The following is a 22,709-nucleotide window of genomic DNA, read 5'->3' on the forward strand; positions in this document are numbered from 1 at the left end:
AATCCAAAAAAGTTTAAATTAAGTGGCAATAAGTCCACCTCGGCGCAGTCACCTACCATGCTCTTCTACCTACCAGGTCCTAGGATCATTTCCTGGTATGGCAGATATGAAATATTTTTACAAAAGGCTTTTAAAATGTCTTTATACCTGTACTGGTACCCAAGCGTGTGCCAATACTGACAATGCAGTGCCCTATGCCCTATGCCCTATGCACCATTGGGTGGGGCTAAGGGAATGATGCTGATGAAGTTATGACCCAAGTCACCTCCAAAGGTAAACAATTAAATTACAACAATATTATATTATTAATATTTAGTGATCAATCATTTCAATGAATGTTTTGATAAATATTAATTTGTATAATATTAATGTATAATTTTTGTCGCATAATAAGAAATAATAAATAATAAATCTAATGTGCCTTACTAGGGCTACCGTGCCCAGGACACTTAACAATATACTTTTTTTTAAATATTATTACACGTTTTTTTTAAATATATTATACAAAGAAAACTGAATATACAGAGAGAAATAACAAAATGTTTGGATAGTTTTAAACACTATGTACATAGAATTTAGAATTAATATTAATAGAAAAAAGACTACGTATTTATGTTTATATTTAATTTATGTATACCAATATTATTTATTTATTCATATATAGTGGTCATCCACTTAATACATTTTCTATGTCTACGAATTTCATCAGTACACTAATCACAGTGTACCTAAGTGTAATATGTGTCTTGACGAAGAGATGGGTAAATCTCGAAACCAGTAGACTAAAAAGTCGGTAGTGTCATTATTCAAATTCAAATTATTTATTCACAAAGTAACATAACAAATAACAAAGGATTTAAGACGTTAAATTGGAACTTTATATCATACCAAGAACCCTTGAGCAATGGTTCGACATTATTAAGGTATAATACTCTCTAAAATAGCAGGAGTATTTGCCTCTTAAACATAGTTTCACTAATGTGAAAGATGTCGATCTCCAAAGTGATAATGTTCAGCTGCTTGACTGCTCTTTCAATCGGCATGACCAGAGGCAGGTTGGTTCTGGAAACCGGGAGGTAAAACAGTCTGAGCTGACGCTGTCGGAGATAGCCATCAGGAACATAAAAATTGATACTCTCTAAACTGGCCGAGTTATCAATGAAACCCCTTAACAGTCTGAAAAAATGGGTCAGTGTAGACCCATCCCTTCTAAGTTGCAAACTATTGGTCCCAAGCATACCCAAGAGGAACCCAGTGGGATAGAGCCACGGATAACTACCATACTCCCTCATGTAGAGATACCTCAGAATTTTTTTCTGAACCCTCTACAACATGAGGGAGTATCTCGCTTCGTGCGGACTCCATATCACCGATGCACTCTCAAGCCTCGAGCGAACCAACGAATTGTACAAAATTCTGAGTGTACGGGGATTCTCAAAAACCCTTCCAGTTCGGAGAATAAAACCCAACATCTTTAGTGTAAGTATTATGGATAACTTATATTACATCCCCACTTTTTAAATATAATTGCTCGAGGGCGCTATACAAAGTGATCCTATGTAAGTGGTTATGATATATGTACAAAATTTACTAACATTTATGGAAATTGATATTATATTGTAGGCGTTAGACTTTTCTTTTTCGTTTGGGGATCAAACTGACAGTAGGGTCACCGTGAGTTACATCTTGCTGGAGGGTGTGATTCAATAAATGCCATGAAGGCCTAGGTGTATTCCGTATTCCACCGGCAACAATACTGACCAGTTAAATTCATTAGCATCCACATTGCAAACCCTGGGATGCAATGGACAACTCTCATAATGGTGTGATCACAGCGGATAAAGAGAGGATGAAAGGCGAGTTTCTGGCCCCTCTAAACGAGGACCAACCAGCTAAGGGAAGGTAATCCTGACTAAAAATTCCACCAGAGAAGGCCTCTGGTCATCTTTTCCTAGAAATCACTATGACGAGTACATCATAAGCAGTCCTGGCAGCCGAATATAAGAGTAGCACATGACATAAGTGATTTCGCTGCAGTGATCGCCAACATCAGGGGAACGAACCAGGCACCGGAAGAAGAATAAGGTGTTAGAATGTTAGATGTACCTACTTTATTTATATTATCATGGAGCGCTGTCGCTAAACATATTGTGTAGGCAGTAGTTCACTACTTCTGGAATTATACTGGCTAAGCTTACGCTTTTCCAATTCAAACTCTTATTTATATAGTAGATCCTCAACACAAAAAACAACTTAAACAAATACAAACTAATATCACTTTCGAACAAAGGGATTTAGAGTATTATTCAATCTCTCAAAATCTATAACCTACTTCCACTATATATTAAAACAATTAGTAACGAGAAAATTTTCAAAAAGGCTATAAAAAAATGGACAGTGGAGCTGGGTAGAAATAAAATGGATTGTCTCATTCGCCCAAACCAATATTGCTAAACTTAATTATCCTCAAGTCTAAACCATTGGAGTAAATAGTTAATAGTGATGGTAATCAATTACCAAATATTTAAAGAAAGTAAAATAAAGTATTTAAGTAAAGTAAAAATATAAAAGTAAAACATATATATATGGCGAGAATGTATGGTACCGTGGGACGAAGACAACCAAGAAAGACGTGGCATGATCCGATAAACCAAAATCTTAAGTCTGATCATGTGAAGGGCATCTATAACAAGATATATGAATGTAGAAAAGGCTAGAAATGTATGCCAGGATAGATGTGTGTGGCGGTCCATCCTCTTTGCCTACCACTACGGAGAAATGGCTTGATGGTAATAGTAGTGGTAATGACAAAATTGATTGTTTTACATACATTTTTAGTCAAATTGAATTCAATACAACCTAGATTTATTTTTGTAAAGCACCTTGCCGCCTCATGTATCATATTACGAATGTAACGCTATATAAGTTATCCATAATAATAAAATGGTGTATGTTACACAGTGTGTAAAGTGGCCACTTAAACCAGTCAATGACAGATCATAAGCCCTGTAAATTCCTAGTCTTCCATATTCCCTTCTCTAAAAATTTATGATCAATTTATATAATTAAGTTTGATGTTCTCCATCCCTGTTGTAATTTGTTAATTATTACAACAGTTTACAACTAAATTTGTAATGCGTTATGTATCTTTAAGTTTTTGTATCAGATCAAATGGAAAAAACCCACGGCGGTCAATGGTTGTAGGTGTATAATGTTCTGGAACAAAAACCAGTAGTTTAAAAATCAATCGTGTGCCAAGAATAATAATAAGAGTCGTATTCGGTAAAATAATTCGATGCCAAAAAACTAATTTTGTGGGTACAAAATAAATTTATTATCATATATCTACGACAATGTGTTTAATGTTAATTTATGTTTTATAATGTAAAATTATACTCTCTCTCTCTCTCTCTCTCACTTGTATTATATAATATAATATAAATCCCTTCTAACAAGTTTAGTACAAAGGTAAAAAGTTTTCAAAGGTCCAATAAATTATTTTGTTTAGCCAAGACGCAAACATCGTTATAATAATATGTCTAGCCTCTTTTGACGCAAAAATAATAGATGGCGCTAATTTGAAAGTGACAATAATATTTAAAAATTAAAGGGGCTGAAAATTAAATACAAAATTAATTATTAGAAAATTTTAAGTAAGTAACTACATGAATAAATAATGAAAAAACAAAAAAAACATAAAATATGTAAATATATCTTAAATAATCATTGTACCGACTTCGATGTATTATTTTCTTACAATGAGTCATACATAGAATTATAATTGTCTAGAAAGCGCATACGCACATCAAACTGAAGCCGACAAAATACTCATAAATGAGTAGTTTTACGTTTTGGCCATTAGTTACTCCGTAGGCATCGCTTATTACGCAACTGCCGATTTAAAAATCAATTACGCCGTGTTATGTAGTTTTTAAGTGACAAAATACTTTTGGGATTAAAAGGGAATACGGTGGGATCACACTTCATATATTAGTAGTGAATTCACAAATAATATTATTTAAGAATTCGATTATTTTACTATCTGTCAGATTGTTAAATAAAACAAGGAGGACATTTTGTTAGTATTACCTGAGTAGTCGAATTTTTACCGGGCTTTCTATTAATATGCCTCTGTATTATATTAAACTTTATTCATTTTACTTAATTACTAAATGATTATTAAATATATTTTTTTACGTTTGCGTAATAAAAGTACCAGTTGAATTTTTATAATTTAGTCAGTAAAATATTTTTTGTGGTAAAAAATAACGTACCGTGAAACAAAATTGTTTTATATTTGTGTTATGATAATATATTATTCGCGGTTTGGCAGCATTATGCGGCCACTTCACGCATGCGCGCAGGTGGGATGTCGTGCAGGAGGGTTGGGTTGATGATTACAAACATAAAATTATTTAAATTCCAGTCATACCTAAATACTCATGTAATTCCTCTAAAAATACGTATTTAGTGAATTGTTTTTACTAATTTATAAAGTTACATAAAATGATGCCTAGTTTTTTTCTATTAGAATTAACTTTTAAATTTTTAGTTAGTCACTTACACGTGACTAACGCTGTTATTTAGTAATTTGAATTCAATTTATTTACAAAAACGTTTGTGTAGCAAAAATATCTACGACAGGAGCACAAACGTGAAGGCAAGCATTATCTAGAGCGAGTGGACGGCACTGAATATCTGAAGCCTTATTTTTGTCGATAGCTGTTATTGGTTTCATTTTATGTTTTTTCGTTTGTACAGATATATTTGTACTGTATTACTGTTGATATCCCAAATAAATAAAATAAAATGAAAATTAAACAGGATTACATTGGTGTGTCGTGCTGTTGAATGGTGTATTCGTGGCGCCACGACACACCACACTAATGTTATTCTGTCCATACAATATCCGCAGAAGCGATTTACGCCAACACGCCACTCCACGCAACAATGCAATCCTACCTTGAATCTTCATGGATGCTAAAAACGAGGAAAACCGAGAAAGACTTGAAGATGGACATGTCAAAGTAGGAATACAAACAAAATAAGCAGCAGCGTTGGGAAAATGATTACCGCGCTTCTTCTACAGGTAAAATCACTAAAATGTTTTTCCCAACGCTGGCTGATGCAGCAAACTTCCGTCGTCATCACCAAAGTACTTTCGAAACGACCCAAATTTTTACCGGACACGGAGCTATGAGAAGTTACCTATATAGGTTTAAATTAAGGAATGATGACTATTGCCCATGCGATGATATTTCTTCACAGAGTATCGAACATCTGTTATTTCAATGCCCATTTTTCAGTTTACAAGCAGAATGCAGGAAAGAAGGAATATCCTTAACAGATATCCATACTGTAGTTAAACATAATTATCCCGCGTTATTGTTCTTGAACTTTGCAACAATGGTGATTGGACTCGTAAAGGTAATAACCAAAATCAGTGATCGAACATACCATTTCCAAGACAAACAAAAACGATTTTTTTCCGAGTAGCTTAGCCTTGTACATGACACGTAAGGCTACTACACGTATCCAGGGGTCCAAAATATACATAAAAAAATAAAGTAGGAAAACATAGGCAGGTGTGCGTGCATGAGAAGATGTATTATATATAATATGTAGAACAACGGTTCCTAAAAGTTGTTACGTGGAACCCTGGGGTTCCGTGGACGGGTTACAGGGGTGCCGAGAGTTAGTAGTTAGAGGGCGTATTGTCGTAGAAAACAGGCAGTCGACGCCGCGATGCCGGCGCTTTTATCGTCAAATAGCTTCACCTTTGAAAAATGCCTGTGTCGGGTCCATCTTTGCAAGCCGAACATTACAACATGCAAACAATAAGGTGTCATTGGTCTTAATAATAACATTTTTGACAATTTACTTTTATATTGTCGAGATGGTGTTCCGCCGAAAGAAGATGATCAATAATGAAAAATATTTTTAATTGAATTGGCATTCACTTCGTAACACTTCATAATAAATTATTATGCAAATAAAACTTTGTTATCAGTGTTACACAATTTTATTATTTTACAAGAACACAACTATAGTTTCGGGAGAGCACTCCTCCCATCGACGGGTGATATAAAACTAATACAACACCTTAGATAAGAATAAAACCCCCAGCTCTAAGTTTCACTGATTAATCTGTTTATTTTTTGTTTAGATTCGATGACATTGTGAACAATATTCTGTGTTTATTATATTAGTTTTATATCACCCGTCGATGGGAGGAGTGCTCTCCCGAAACTATAGTTGTGTTCTTGTAAAAGAATAAAATTGTGTAACACTGATAACAAAGTTTTATTTTCATAATAATTTTAATTAATAATGAAAAAGTTCAGCTCTACGTGAAATTAGATATAAAAGATGTATTCTTACGCGCAGTAAAAATTAGAGCATTGAATTAAAGTGCGAAGTTTCTTTAAACTGAATGAAATAGATAATAAAAATTAGAATAAAAAAAACTCAAAAAATAAATCTACTGGGACTAGTGTTGTGGGTAACATGGGGTGTTTCCATGAAAATATATTTTTTCATTAAAACGTCGCCAAAAAACAAAGAAACTTGAGAAAAAATACATTTCTGCCAACACATCAACGGCCTTCGTGGTTTAGTGGTTAAAACGCTTGAATCCCCTGTACACTCCTCTAAATTCGGATTGAGGTCACTCCTCTACGTTGCCTCTACTCAATATAACCTCCTGCCCATTCAATTTAAATCAATTTCTTACCAGTCTGCGAATGGAAATCAAATAACACTAAAAAATCATTTCCTCAAATTATTTCTCGATAACCCTTGACCCATGTAATTTAATGTTAAATAAAATATTATAATTTGTTTTTAAAAAGGTCTCCGAGATATGTCCATTTTTGTTTTAATTATGTTCAACTAAATGTATTTTTATTTTTATTTGATAATCTTTAATTGTATCAATTGTAAGCTAACCTAACCTAACCTAACCTAACCTAACTCATGGGAATACAATTGTGTTTTTGTACATTTTTGTATTTGAAATAAAAAAAATCACGAACCGCAGGTTTTGGGTTCGCTTGCCGATGAGAATACAAAAAATAAAATGTGATTTTTCTCAAGCCTGGGTGTTCAGTGCTATAATTCACCTTTGCAAGAAAAAAAATATCAGTTTAAAAAAAAAATAGTATTAAATTAATGGTTCCTCGTCTGAATATTCTTAAGATGATATTCAATTATTTAGTTAAGGCTCAATTGAGTGAATCTTTCACATACATATTGTAACATGACTGTAAAGTTAATAGGGAAAAATTATGTTTTTTTTTTACATTTTCAAAGTAATAAAGGTCTATTTAATACTGTCTACCAAAATATTTTTTTTTGTTACTCGTACTTTAATAAGTAAATACTAATGTAGCATAAAAAATATTTTTAAATTTGTAATTTTAAATCCCGCAAAAACGGTCATTCCATTGGCCACGCCCCTAATACGTCAGCATTCGTGTTTATTTGTTCCTGACACATTGTCACGAATCTTGACGTCACAACTATCAAGGCCAAACATGTCGCGTTTTTCTAGTGACATATTTTTTCAATATTTGTTTTTTAAATTTAAAAACGAAAATATTTCTCCACAATATCCATATTGATTTTGAAAATACAATGAATTATTCTGAACCCATTTCATATATTTTTTCCGGTATTCGTAGTATGTGATATTTCCTCATTATGTTACTATTCTGTAGCATCCTTATGCATTTTGTAAAATAATGTGACGTGAGTTACTTTTTTTTTCATTATTTTTCTATATAGATATTGCAAAATTGTTTATCGTTATTGAAATAAAAAAGAATACCTTAAAGCTTTGTTTTTTTTTCTTCTTGCATGTTTAATTAGAAAAGAGTGTTAGCATTATACACCTAATCATAAAACTTCATGTCGCACAATGTAACGTGCGTGACCAAACCTATAAAATTATTATAAAAATATCCGTTGATCCAAGAAGTATTAAAATCAAAAAATATTTTAGGGCGTTGCCTAGAATGCAGGTGAAATAATTTAATCAGGTGAATCTCACCCGCATCAATAAAGGTTGCAGCTCTTCAACCTCACAAAGACCAACAGATGGAAGAATTTAAGCAAAATAGACATTCAAATATAGGCAGAATGGTGAATGTTGCACAGTGTGTAAAGTAGCCACTTAAACCAGGCAATGACAGGTCATAAGCCTTGTAGATGGCTAGACTTCTATATTCCCTTTTCTAAAATGTTATTCATCTATGTGTAATTTATATTTGGTTCATTTTTATTAAAACAATTTTCATATAAATATAGGTTAAGTATTCAAAAGGTTATAAATTAATTTGTGTAAAATTTCTTAATATTTTTCTTTATTGACTGTTTCTTTTTTCTCATGTATCTCTATAATAATGTATAAACTTATATGTATGCATATGTATGCGTGTATGTTTTCATATGTAATGTTCTTAAAATTAATATTTAAAAAATCTTTGATTATTGAGTACTTGAAAATAACATTTTTATACTTATGTATAAATTGTATGTATTTATTTGATATGTAATATAAATATTCTTTACTAACTTTGTATACTATGTGGAAATCTGTTATTAGTTCTGAGTTTATACACTATATCTGTTTGTTTACTAAAAATATGTATGTAGAACTGTTGATTTCCCTAATAAAATAAAAATAAAAAATAAATAAAATATGTAAATTTTTAAAATATTTTTCTATGTACCATATACCTATGTTGGTACATTTCCTGATTTTTACTTATTATTGTATCTTTTAGCTTTTCTTATGTTATCTTTAATTTTAACTAAATTTACATACTCACGTTTCACTACTGCACTTAAATGTAATTTCTAAAATATGTAAAAGCCCATAGGGCGTGTAAATTAATAAATAAAATAAAAATATATTTTTTCATACATTTTTTAGAAACTTTGTACTACAAATAAATGCTCTAATTTTCACCACGTGTAAGAAAACATTATTTATATCCAATTTCCCGTATCACCGAACTTCCTAATTACAAGTGCGTAAAATATATCACTTACATGATATTTTCACGTTTCAAAATATATGTCAACCTCAGTAGTGATAATTGTTTACAATTTATACAATGTTTATTTACATATTATTTCACACGTGATATGTTAAACCCGTGACTGACAAAACAACCTTCACTCATTTTTAATTTTGTATCGTGGCTTTAAGAAGGGTGTCTATAGTTTTCAAGGAACTGCACATTAATTTTATTGAGGGAAAAATGCATGTTTTAATTTTTTCCAAACGTAAATGTCAGCGTCGCTGACAGTTTTTTTTTCTAAACTATTTAACTTTGTAAGTATTTATTTACTTATTTTACACTTTATATACATTTAAGGGCAGGCATATTGCCTTTAAGTTATTTCTTCCTACCTACCGAACCGTTCACTCCGAGAAAATTACAAGTATATGGACATGTTCTAGGTATATTTGTATATTATGGGTATGTACAGAATCTTATAATTTTATACAAAATTTAAAACAAAAACTTACACTATACTATGAACAGAGGAGAGGGGATGAGAAGGAAAGAAGAAGGAGAAATGAACAACTCAAACATTTAGATAGTGACATTTCAGTCTTGATTTAAATGTAAACCTAGATAGAATATTTTTAATAGTATTAATAATAAAGGGCGTCTCCAACATTAGTGGGTCGATTATTCCACAATCAAGCAGCTTCTACTGTGAAAAAGGGGGCAAGACAATTAGAGGGGTTTAAGAGTAGGTATTAAAAGGGTCCTCTCGTTACTAGAACGAAGATATAGTCCATGTTGTGATAGAGGTTGGGAGAGCTCTCTCAGATGAATAGGCGAAGTGGGATTATTAAAAATATTGTGAAGAAGTGATAGAATGTGAATGTTTCTTCAGTGTCTTATACTAAGCCAGTGTTGTTGCGTGCGGTATTCAGTTTTGCTGTTGAATTTGCGAAGATTAAAGATATACGAGTAACGTATGCAAAAATTCTGCAATCGTTTCAACTTATCAAGCAGTTCAGAATTAGCATCCGGGTAACATTTGCATAATCAAGGAGTGGGACAAGTAAGCTCTGAATTAATGTTTGCTTAACATTGATTGGCATAAAATCGGCAATCTTTTTTAGTGAGTGCAAACTGCTATTAAATTTTACGATTAACTTTGTTAACCTGATCGTGCCATTCAATTACAATTTGGGTTTTTGTTGGATTTATGAGAAGTCCATCATTTTTGGTCGATGAAGAGATATGCTCGAGTACATGTAACATTACTTTGTGTGCTTTATAAATGTCATCAGGTTCATAATGAACATATAATTGCAAATCATCAGAATATAAGTAGTACGAACAGAGGAGGTTTTGGGTTATTGGATTGATAAAATGGGAAAACCGGCATTTTAACGCACTGCTGATGGTTACGTAAATATGCTGAGAATCCATTTATCTCAGACAGAGATAGGTTTAAGGACTCGAGTCTGGCAAGAAGCTGGTCAAAATTAACAGAGTTAAAAGCACTACTAAAACCGAGAAGAACCATAAGCGTCAGTTAGTAGTGATGTGTCCAACTAAGACGGTAGTAGTGATGTGTCCGGCTAAAAAACCAGATTGTCGAGAATCAAGTTGATTATGAAGTATCAGATAACATTTTTTTTATAGGCCATTTGTTCAATAACTTTGGTAAAGCTAGGCAAAATGGAGATGGGTCTAAAATCTTTTTTAAATGCTGGAGACCCATTTTTAGGAAGTGGAATGATAATAGCAGATTTTCATTGGGTTGGAAAGTGACCAGATGTGAGGGAATAATTAATAATATGAGTGATAACAGATATAATAAAAGACAAAATCGTGTACATATCAAACACTAAACTTTATTGACAAATTTAAACATAATGTAAATGGGGGCTAGATTACTTACCGTCCATGCGCTCTGTAGCTGCAAGATGTGCTGTAATCTAGCTCATATCTGCTATGATTTAAAAACATCATAATTTGAAACAAGGAACTAGGATCCCATTCATCAATTCGCTCTGTAGCTGCAAGGCGTGCTGAGATATTTATCTATTGTACAGCGCCCTTCAGATGATTTTCCCAAAAATGGCGGTGTATAAATTTTCCAACATGAGTATAAGATACAACATGGAAAAGCGTTTATATCATAATTTATGACAGTTAAAGTAATTAATTGTTTATAACTTTTAAAATCTTTATTTATTCTTCTAAATCTATTATATCGGCTTCAAAGTACTCCCCTCTCGATACAATACACTAATTTATTGTGTATGCAGACAATTGGTAGAATTCCATATTTAATTCGGTAATGTATCCAAAATAAAACAAGTTTATTGGATTATAATTCGGCTTTATTTTTTATTTTTTATAAAATATACAAAGGGTATATTGTGACGCGTTTCGTCTTGTTAGGACATTTTCAAACAAACTTAAATATTTACAAAGTGTCCTTATATACTAAAAATAATTGCTATTTTATGTTTGTGGATTACTATACAAGCCAAAATAAGTAGAGTAATTCAAATTACAGTCACAATATACCCTTTGTATATTTTATAAAAAATAAAGTAGAATTATAATCCAATAAACTTGTTTTATTTTGGATACATTACCAAATTAAACAATACACTTATGTGAACTTAAAAAAAACCGACTGCTCACTGCTAATAGCCGACTGATTTAAAGAATTTCTTATTTTGTTTTTGTCTCTTTCACACAAACGCCGGCCACAAAACAGCGTCTCTGTCTTCCTTGTTATGCGTTCTATTCTCGTGCTCTTTCTTACACGGTAAAACAGATTTATTGTGGTATTGGCATCACTTTCGTTCGCATAGCAAGGATAAATATTTTTTGTATTAAAATCCAGCATATTTATACAAATTTCAATTTTCATTCCGATGTGAAAATACCAATTTAAAGATATCGAAAATACAATTTTATCATTTAAATAAACAAGAGAGATATGTCAAGTCTCGTAGATTCGTGTTTCACGACAGTCACACGGGGGTTAAAGTAACAGGCTGTTAGGTAGGGGCGAATGCTCTCTCATCCTCAGGTTTTACCAATGGTCTACCGAGGTTGCGGCTGCTTTTAAAGCATCTCACATACAATGCATCACATGCAACTTCTTGAAAAAATATTTATTTGTGAACGTGAGGTCACATGGGTGCCGACTTCCCTCTTAACGCTTAAACTTTTGTAAACAACTCTCAGGTAGGTCATTGAATTCGTCTGCATATATACAAGCATATTATGCATAAAACGGTTTGATTAATTTAAAATTCTTACCGTTAAACTGGCCCTTACCTTGAAGAACCTTGTCACCTACGCGCTGATTCCGAGGAAAATATATCAAGTAAATAAACAGATTTATTTTAATCGTCAACATTATGAGCGTGTCTAATGTTTGAAGACAAGACTTCAGGAAAACTTCAGGAAAAACTGATGACTACACAGGGCGTAGAGTGGCCACTTAAACCAACCAATGACAGGTCACAAGCCCTGTAAATGCATTGACTTCAATATTCCCTTCTTAAAAATATTTTCCCTCTTTATAAATAAATTTCAAAATTCACGGACCCCATCAAAACATTTATTTCCAAGAATTCGAACAAATCAAAGAAAGATAAATATGTGTCCTGACTTAATGCTTTATCATAAATAACGTTATTCTGTAACAGACTATAGTGATGAGGAAGTTTAGCTCTACCGGAAATTAGATATAAAAGATGTATTCATAAGTTCGGTAAAAATTAAAGCATTAAATCGTACAGCGAAGTTTCTTGAAAATGAATGAAAAAAATATAATGATTTTAATAAAAACGGACTACTTTGAATTACGTCACTAGTTCTTCTACATCAATCAGTAATAAGAGAGTTGTGAAAAATTTCCGGTTTACGGTAAATCAACTGACCAATCAGCAAAACACGCGAGAAGAAGGGGACTAGAACTTGAGACGTCTCGCGTAGAGTAATTTCAAAAACATGAAAAATTTCAAAAATTATTGCGCTGATAAAACACACGACATAAAAGCAGTTGGATGGAAATGTGGATATTTAAACATGGGCAGAATGGTGACTGTTACACAGTGTGCAAAGTGGCCACTTAAACCAGCCAACGACAGGTCATAAGCCCTGTAAATGCCTAGACTTCCATATTCCCTTCACAAAAATGTTTTCCCTCTCTGTTGCAATAAATTTAAATGTGAATAACTGCCTAGGGAGGAAATCCAGCCAGTCTGCAAGCATTTGGACATACTCAAACATTATTAGGTTTTTACATATTGCATTATATAATTGCTTCTTGAGTTCGAAATAAATATGTTAATACCTACCTCAGTACATATAACAGCTATTTTATAAAATTTATATGTAAGGTATTACTTACCATTTAAGTGACATATACATTTGATGAAAAGTCACGAGTATTAACTTAATAAATGCAAAACATGTTTCAATCATAAAAATTGTAAAGGTGTCTTAGCGAAGATAATAGAAAACAAATATAATAAACATGGAAATATATTTTTGTTGCTATAAACCGTTTTATAGTATTTTAATGGAAAATATTTTATCATGACTTAAGCAATGAAGAAGGAAAAAACAGTCCTGATTTTCTTTATTTTTGTCAAGAAATAATAGACTTATATATTCATAATTTGTGGACGTCACATGCTCCAATGAGGATAATCAGTGTATTTTTTTTCTATTTAATTTTTTAATAGATTATTGAACTAAGCCAAAAATTTAATATTTTTTCTATATGTCGTATTATCAGCGCTATGATTATTTAAAGTTTTGTTTTTTTGAAATAACTCCGCGTGTGACGTCAGAGGTTGTTCTCGGATAGTTCTTCCGATTGGTTCGTTTACGGTGACCAAACCGGATATCCTTCAAAGCTCTCATATCTTTGGATGGTTCATATGAACCAGTGACGGTCATTCAAAGTAGTGCGTTTTAATTAATACATTTTTTTTTTTTTTTTTTGTATTTTTTCAAGAAATTTTGCCGCACAATTTAATGCTCCAATTTTTACCGCGCGCAAGAAAATACTTTTGTGTCCAATTTGCTGTAGGGCTGAAGTTCCTCATTGAAGACCGTTTTCACAAAGCAAAATATCTACAAAAAAAAAAATTTCAGAAAAAAAAAAAACTTGAAACAAAACAAAAATACAATTTTATAGAGATTCTACATCCTAATTCACATACTGTAAATCAATAATGTAGAATGAGTGGAACTTTTTTAAAGGAATAAATAATAATGGCAGTAAAATGTCATAAAAGGCATTAAATGGCATTTTTGTCGGCCTCGTGGTGTAATGGTCAGCGCGTTAGCCTGCCATTCAAGAGGTCTCGGGTTCGATTCCCGACATAGTTGGTGTGAAATATTAATTTAAATGGGTGTTTTCATACTAGAATATTTCATAGTCCCTGGACTGGTATCTGAAGCGTAAGACTGACCATCTTACCTTCATGTGACAAAAATGATCAATTTCATTTAAATTATTTATTGACAATTCTTGATGGAATTACATTGTAATGATGTAATAACTTATATTTACATATAAGTTATTAATTTAAAAAATACTTGGTACACTTTCACTTATTTATTTTGACCAATTAGCGCTTTACTAGGCTGGTCCAGTCTGAAGATGCCCATTAGAGGGTGAAAGCGCTAATTGGTCAAAATAAATAAGTGGAAGTGTACCAAATATTTTTTAAATTAATAACTTATATGTAAATATAAGTTATTACATCAAAAATGATCAAGTTACGCTGCGATTGGTGTACAAATGCAGTGCCATATGCACCATTAGGTGCGGAAAGGGAACGATGATGATGATGAAACGGCTTTAATGTCATTATGAACTGTTTTATTGTTATATTTTTATATTTTTATATATGTCTACTTATACCTATGTAGAGATATGTTGTCAGAAATATTTTCATATTATAACACAGATACATGACAATTCATTTTGATTCGACTCGCCGCAACTTCAGAAATTTATCAAAAAAATATTCTCATGTGGAAAAATCGATTTCCGTCAAAAAACACATTTTGGTATTTTTGTAGATATTTGTTGTATATTAATTTTATACATTTTGTATTCCGCCTATGTTTGAATATCTATACAGGGCGTTCTTTAAACCCTGTCACATCCGAAACCACGATGATCAGTATGGGCAAGAAGTCATATTAGCATATTTAAAAAAATATTTAGAACAAAGATTTTTTTTTTTGAATAAAGTATTTAAAAAAACAAATGGTTGCTTACTTCTGCAGGGGAGAAGTGAGAGGAGCGCGGCGCAGTGTCAGACTCCCCCCTTCCCACTCCTCGTTTTACCCCTGCAGAAGTAAACAAACATTTGCTTTTTTTCATATTTTATTCTTATAAATTTTATCCGTTCTAAAAAAGTATTTTGATTTGCCAATATGTCTTCTTGCTCATACTGATCATCGTGGTTTCGGATGTGCCAGGGTTTAATGAACACCCTGTATAGTCGTAATAATTGTGTGTGCATAAAATATATATTCATGTATATGAAGCGAGCACTGTATGCATAGACAGTGGTGTGACGAATTTTTACTCTCTGCTTACCCCTACGGTGAAACAGCGTGATAGATTGCTCCTGAAATTATTTAATTTTAATTTAGCAATTTTATTTAGCATCAGCAAATTTTATAAATATTTGTTAATTCACGATGCTAATACTATTTATTTCAGCACTAAAATTTTGTTTTTTTTTACACATTATTACATTTGGTGTAAATTGATAGAGCCCTACTTTCCATTGTATTGTAAATATTGTAAATTTCTTCGAATGGCATTAAAAATAAGAATATTTTCTAATCCGCATGAAATTAGAACAATATTTTGCGGAATCACCTAAAAACATACAATGTTTAGTTGTATTTCATCATGACATTGCATCATAACCAAATTGATGATTAACTCGGTAAGCAAATAAATGCAAAGGTAAATTCAAATGTGACGCTTGAATGTAAAATTATATGAAGGTATAAATTTATTTTAATGTATGTGTCAATTTAATATGTATGTCAGTTGGTAATTTTCCATGAACGCAGTAAGCAGAATTTTCTATATCAACATGTATGTATGTACATACATACATAATATGTGTAGGTACTTCCTATTCGAACGCTATGCATACATACATACATGCTAATATAAAAAATCTACAGGCCAGCAAACGTACCTGAAGAAGGAACACATAGTGAATTAACCACGCGACCATTTTGGATTCAATGTCTTGTAATCAGATTCTGTCAAGTTCCGAATTTTGATATGCTAGTGTAATCGTAATGATTGCTAACGATAAAATGTCTGTAAAGCAATGAAGTCTACATCTTCTCGTCCTTGCCCACTTGAATGAGGATGGCGGATGTACTTATTAATTATTTTTGTAGTCTGCCTCCAGGTCGTCCTATTCTAGGCAGAGCAAAGAGCATCAGTCAGTGAAGACCTCAGCGTAGATTTAATTAAGTCACTCTATCAGATAGGTGAGTGACCTCTGGATCTTCTTCCCTCTACTCTGCCCATCACAATAAATTTTTGAGGCTGTCTGGTTATCCCCCGGCGATGTGTACAAAATAATATAAAATTTGCCTGTAACAGTTAGTTTACAGTCGATCCCCAATATTTAGTTTATTCAGTATGGACAGATGAGAGCGCATCGCCGTCCATGGGATCCGGAGCATTCTTCTCCAGCACCACATTAAGAAGGAATCAATCTTCTCTGACTCTTTCAACAATCTCCACGTTTCTACTCAGTATAAGAATATGGAGAAATTCAGAGTTCTAACAAGATGAACCTTCGTATTTTTAGTAATGCTTCGATCCTTCCATATCTTGAAGAGTCTACTCAATGTCTAGCCATTGCGATCCGCCTTCTAATATATTTACCCCAACCATCGGTGTAAGTAACATTTGAGTTCAAATAGACAATGTTCTTTACTTTTTCAAAATGGTTTGATATGTTTTATGAAGGGAGTTTATTGACTCTATCGAAAATCATTTGTTTGGTCTTACTTTGATCAACATGTATAAATTGCTTCATCATCTGTACTGCAGAATCAACATCTAGAAGTTTAAGGAAGGTTTAATCTAGCGATGTATTTATTCAATGTGCACTGTCCTCCTACGATCTTTAGCGATAACCCTCACTTGGTTTCGGCTGTGTTTCATTAGGTCAAAAGCAAACCTTTGCGGGTACCCCTTCATAGTTGGTTCCTTCTCATGGTGCTGACCAGACGTTTTATGCTCTGCTTTCGGGCCCACGACCTACTTCAATTACGTGAAGCACATTTGGGTAACCAACAATAGGTCTCTAAGCCTATTAAGGCTGTTCAGCTCCCAGCCTCGCCGATTGCCTGCCTCGTCACCGCCGGTGCTTTTAGAACGTAGTAAAATAAAATAATGATTCGTATTCATCTCTATTAAAAAAGCAAATTATCGACTATTAAGTCTATCGTTGATGATAAATGTGCGTCGGGCACTGCATCGGAAACCCAGCGTGTCTCTCTCGAAGTGTATTATTGAATAACATCGCATTTCAAGAGATAAAGAAAATTGAAGTTGTATATACCTATTATTATTATGTTAAGCGTCTGATATAGACTGTGGCGCCACTCTCAACTCTACAGATGTGTTTGTTTTACTATTCACGTAGTTGTTTTAGTATTCGTGTATGTTGGTTAGGTAGGAGTGTTACAAGTTGCCACACATAATATAAATATACTCTGCAAATTTATGAAGAAAAAGCCAAATAATTGCATACTGGCGACCGTCTGGCAGCACTGTTATTTTTTCATTTCCTTCTACAGGATGTTGTAAAAATTGCGAATTCCAATTTTATTGATTTCTTAATCAATTTATTTTTTAAATTAAATAATCGTTTTTTATCAAAATGCATTTGAAAACCAACTCATGTTACACAGTTTGTAAAGTGGTCACTTAAACCATCTAATGACAGGTAAATAAACAGCCTTGTAAATGCTTCGACTTCTATAATACTCCTTCAAAAGGTTGATATAGACCGAAAGTACCGCTGTGCCAAATCCATCAATTCTATAATTTCTTGTTTAAAAATAATTATTGTGAACGCGTCTATCTTTAAAAAAAAAATACCGTTAGATTTTTTTGGAAGCAACAATGACCCGAATTGCGCCTTTCGCAAGGGTCGCTGAAAGTAATAAAAGTCCGTTCGCCCAGGCAATCGGGAGCCTATTGTTCTTGCCGAGAAGGTATCCCCAAGAACCGGCCACATGTCAATATTTGTGAAGCTCAGGACACTGTTAAAAACGCGAATAATAATAGTTTAAAATAATATTTATATTTTAAAATCCAAATCACTTTATTTACATAAACAACATATTTATATTTTACAATTTTTATGAAAATTATAACGGCGACCATCACGCCGTTTCCCCATAAAAGTAGGTAGAGAGGATGGAACGCCACGTCACTCTATCTCAGCATATAGACTTCGCTTCTTCTACCTTCATACCTATTCTCGTGCACGCTCGCCGATTATTCCGATTCTTATCATAAGTTAATTATAAGACTAGGTTAATTTAATATTTAAGTAGTAGAATAAGTTTTAAGAACACCATTTGGCGGGAAAGACGGGATTCGGCGGGAAAAGAAGACCGCCCCAACCGAAGGGTGCGCCCGCCAATGAGAGCGACGAGACCAACCGGGAAGGGGGGACGTCTAAAAGATGATAAAAACCGTGACGCCCGCTTCCCGGACTCTCTTCCTTGTTGGACTCTCTTCCTTGTTAGACTCTCTTCCACTTAAACTCTTCTACACGAACTCTCTCTCCGGACTCTCCTCTTCTGCGTCAGTTGACCTCAAGGGTCACGGGCGGGTGCCTTGCCATCCCCGTGGCCCAGTCAGCAGCTCAGTCAGCAGCCCAGGAGAAAAGCCACCACGCTGGCTAACCAGCCCTGACGCCGTAGCCCCAACGCTGCCGCCTACGACGCAAACCACGCGCTCACGTCGCCGCACCACGGTGACGCAGCCCACGCGCCCACGCGCCAACGCGCCCACGCCGCTGCGCTCATGACGAGCCGCCCACGTCGTGCGTCCCTCTACGCACCCGACGTCACTTCTCATGCCCCGCCATGGGACAGGAAGCCACGCCGCCGCTCATGACGAGCCGTCCTCGCGGCATACCTCACCGCAGCTGGACGCCGCCGTCCCAGCTACCCCTGTCGCCGCAGCCAGATGCCGCCTCCCCCTTCGATGTACCACGCCGCCGCCCCCATCGCGTCCTGTGCCCACGCCGCACGCCAAGGACCCACGCCGCCTTCGCGTCACCACGCCGCGCGCCGCATCAGGGCGTCAGGTTAATTTTAAGTTTATGGTTTAAGTAGGTTAAGTCTAATTCTAAGCTAGGTTAGATATTGTTCATAATTTAATTTAAATACATTTAATTTCCACATTTTATCTTTATTCCTTTCTTACCCCTCCACATTGACATAATTAAACTGAATGCAACTTTAATCTAAGTGTTATTCTGTACGAATAACTGGCGCCCGACAAACCCAAACGTCCACCTCTCTCTTAAATAATGATTTTTTTTAACGCTAATTTTTATTTAATTTTATATATTTTTTAATTTTTAATTAACTTTTTCGAGGTTGTCAAGGTTTTTCATCTGTGTTGAATATGTCAGCAAATACTTATACTTTTTGGGGCTATTTTAGATACCTTTCCCTTTATTTATTGTTTTTCACTATCCTTCCCTTATCCGTATCCTATGGTGTTTAGGGCATTGCATCAGTACAACGAATGCAACTTATCTAGATAACATGTTTGTACATTTCAGTAAGAAGATTAGTCTTACGGGACTATAAAATCGAATCTCGAATCAAATCAATAAAAGGGTAGTTTCCGTTTTTAAAAATGATATCTAGAAAGGGAATCACAATTTCACATAGGGAATCTAATAATTGTACATTGTATTATACAATTTTTTTGCTTAAAACAAAATGACTGGATTGTTAAAAATCATTATCATTAAATTCAAAACAAACCAAGGAATAAACAGAGATGATAAAACGTCATATCAATATTTATTTGCATGCACGCACGCCGCTTATTCCAACTTTTGACATGTCCATCTATGCACTAATCGATTTGATCGTCATGTCTTTCTCGTTTTCTTCCTCCATCGAAATTCACATCGTGAATCTTTTTAGCCGTTCTTTCGCCGTCCATTCGCTCTACATGTCCGAACTAAGGCAGAACTCTTTTCTTGATTTCGTCGATAACTTATACTCAGGCTCACATAATGCACCGATCTCGACATTTGTGCACCTATCGTACATACTTGTACTACTGGTTTGCCTGAGAGATCGCATTTCTACAGCCTTCAGCCTACTTTCACCCTTGTTTTTCCGATTCCACACTTCGCTACATAAGGGTCGGCTCAATGAAAATACTGTTGGACTGAAAAAGTGTTTATTTAAAAATTAATTTATTTACACTTAAGTCATTTCTTTCATATTTCCGTACAAATTTCATTTTATAAAAATAAAGTAGTATATTTCAAAAAGTGCGATGTTCAACGACATGAAAAAACTGCTTCTAACAATGTCGAAATATAATTTGACCATTGTATATAATTAACATAACTATATAACTATTATTTATGTATGTAAAACGATTCGATTGATTACATATTAATATTAATTCATTCTTTCGTAATAATTTAACTTGTTTTTATCCGGACACTGTGGCCCCATTAGGTCTATGAAGTTAAAAATAATTTCAATGACACAAGGAAATGGTGTTTCATTAAAACAATATTTAAATGCCATTATTTTTGTTAATTAGTCTCAAAAACTAGATTTAAGGGACCTCGCAGAGAAAGGCATCAATGAGATTTTATAATTGGAATGCATGAATAATAAACTTACATAACAACTTATTTATCAATAGTACCCAACTACCTGTGCATGAATTTTTTTATGCATATATGATGTACGAATATAAAAAAAATTATGTTTATTTGTATTTTTTTTTAAACTTTTTTATATTCTTAAATTATCTAACACAAAGTATTTTACAAGTATAATACATATGAATTACATTCCCAGGAGTAACAACAACGCAATTTGGGACTTAAATAATTATTATTATAAAACAAAAACATATTGAGAACAACAAAGAAACAAAGCAAGTTTAGCACCTTTATAATTAAATAAACTACAACAATATATAAGCCAAAACCTATTCTTACACAAGCAGAATAAATATACACGGTTTTTCAGGGCCAGACCGTGAAACTTCAGAGGAACATTCCTCACAGTAAACATAAAAAAAACATTATAAAATTTTTCCAAAAAGTCATTAAAAAAAATTATCTCAAAATGGAGTAAATCTTTTTTTTGGACTAGGATTTTCCGTAAACCCCTATCCCTCCCCTACAAAAAATTAAGATAAAAACGTATTTGACCAACGAAACGATACGCACCAAACGTGGACAAGGGAAGTGGCTGGGTAGGAGAAAGGTAGGGGTTTGTGGAGGGACAGCTTGTTAGAGATATTAAGAGTTTACTACATTTTGAGATTATAAAAATAATAATTAAAAGCTTACTATAAGGAATGTTTCTCGGAAGTTTCACGGTCTGGCCCTGAAAAACCGGATATAAAGACCCTTATAAGAATGAAGGAAGTGGTAAATCTACTAAGAGATTTGATTAGTTTTGTTCGTTAGTTCTTAAAGTATGTTTCATATCAGTCCCAAATTTCTCACCCACGTTAGAATTCAAATTACGAACAACTTCTTTCTTTTTTTCATTTTAAACGCCGCGTTGTTTTCGATATAAATTTCTCCATAAAATATTACACTATAAAGGAGATACTAACCTTCTCAAAAATACAAACAATTGCTGGATTGAAAACAACAATCAAGACATCGGAACATATTTAAACTGCCTTTGTTTTCAAGCAATGCAACATACCACACAACGTCGGCCCGCATGTGTCTGGAATATAACATACGGCTGAAATAACAAAATTGACATATTTCATTATAATATTCCAACTTTTGCGAATAATCTCTATCCACTACATTTTAATTAACAAGTATACATGCACAACTGGTTTTGTATTATTATATTATATTTTGAGTTATTCTATAATTATTAAAGATGCGTGTGAAATTGTATCGACTAGTACCTACATATTGTATTTTTCCAAGTATGTATCTTTTTAGAATTATCTTATAAAATAAAATAAAGGTATTTCATAGTGATACCAATAACTTTGAAATCTTTTTTGTAAGTTTTGAAAAGAAGATTTATTTGTCGTAGGAAGAGAAATAAGCCGTTCGTTATGATCGTCCTGATGCCAACCCAATGGTATGCGTTCCATATAGGCACATAAGCCCTACTAGAATTTCGAGAAATATGCGAGTAACCATTTGCAAAATTTGAAAAATGCGCCAGATAAAATTCAGTTAAGTACCGTGTCGTACCGATCGGCGCGCCGTCACCCCCCAGGGTCAGCTAAGGCACAAAATACAAATGCTTATTTTTTTCATACTACAGCTGCTGTTTACATGAACAAAACGTGTATGTGTGGGTTAGTTGTTTCAGGCAGTGCTTTTCATAAACAAACGAATACGTTACTGACATTTGTCATTT

The sequence above is a fragment of the Micrasema longulum genome, unplaced genomic scaffold (assembly GCF_059751315.1).
Source record: "Micrasema longulum isolate JH-2025_06_02 unplaced genomic scaffold, ASM5975131v1 h1tg001802l, whole genome shotgun sequence".
NCBI lineage: Eukaryota > Metazoa > Arthropoda > Insecta > Trichoptera > Brachycentridae > Micrasema > Micrasema longulum.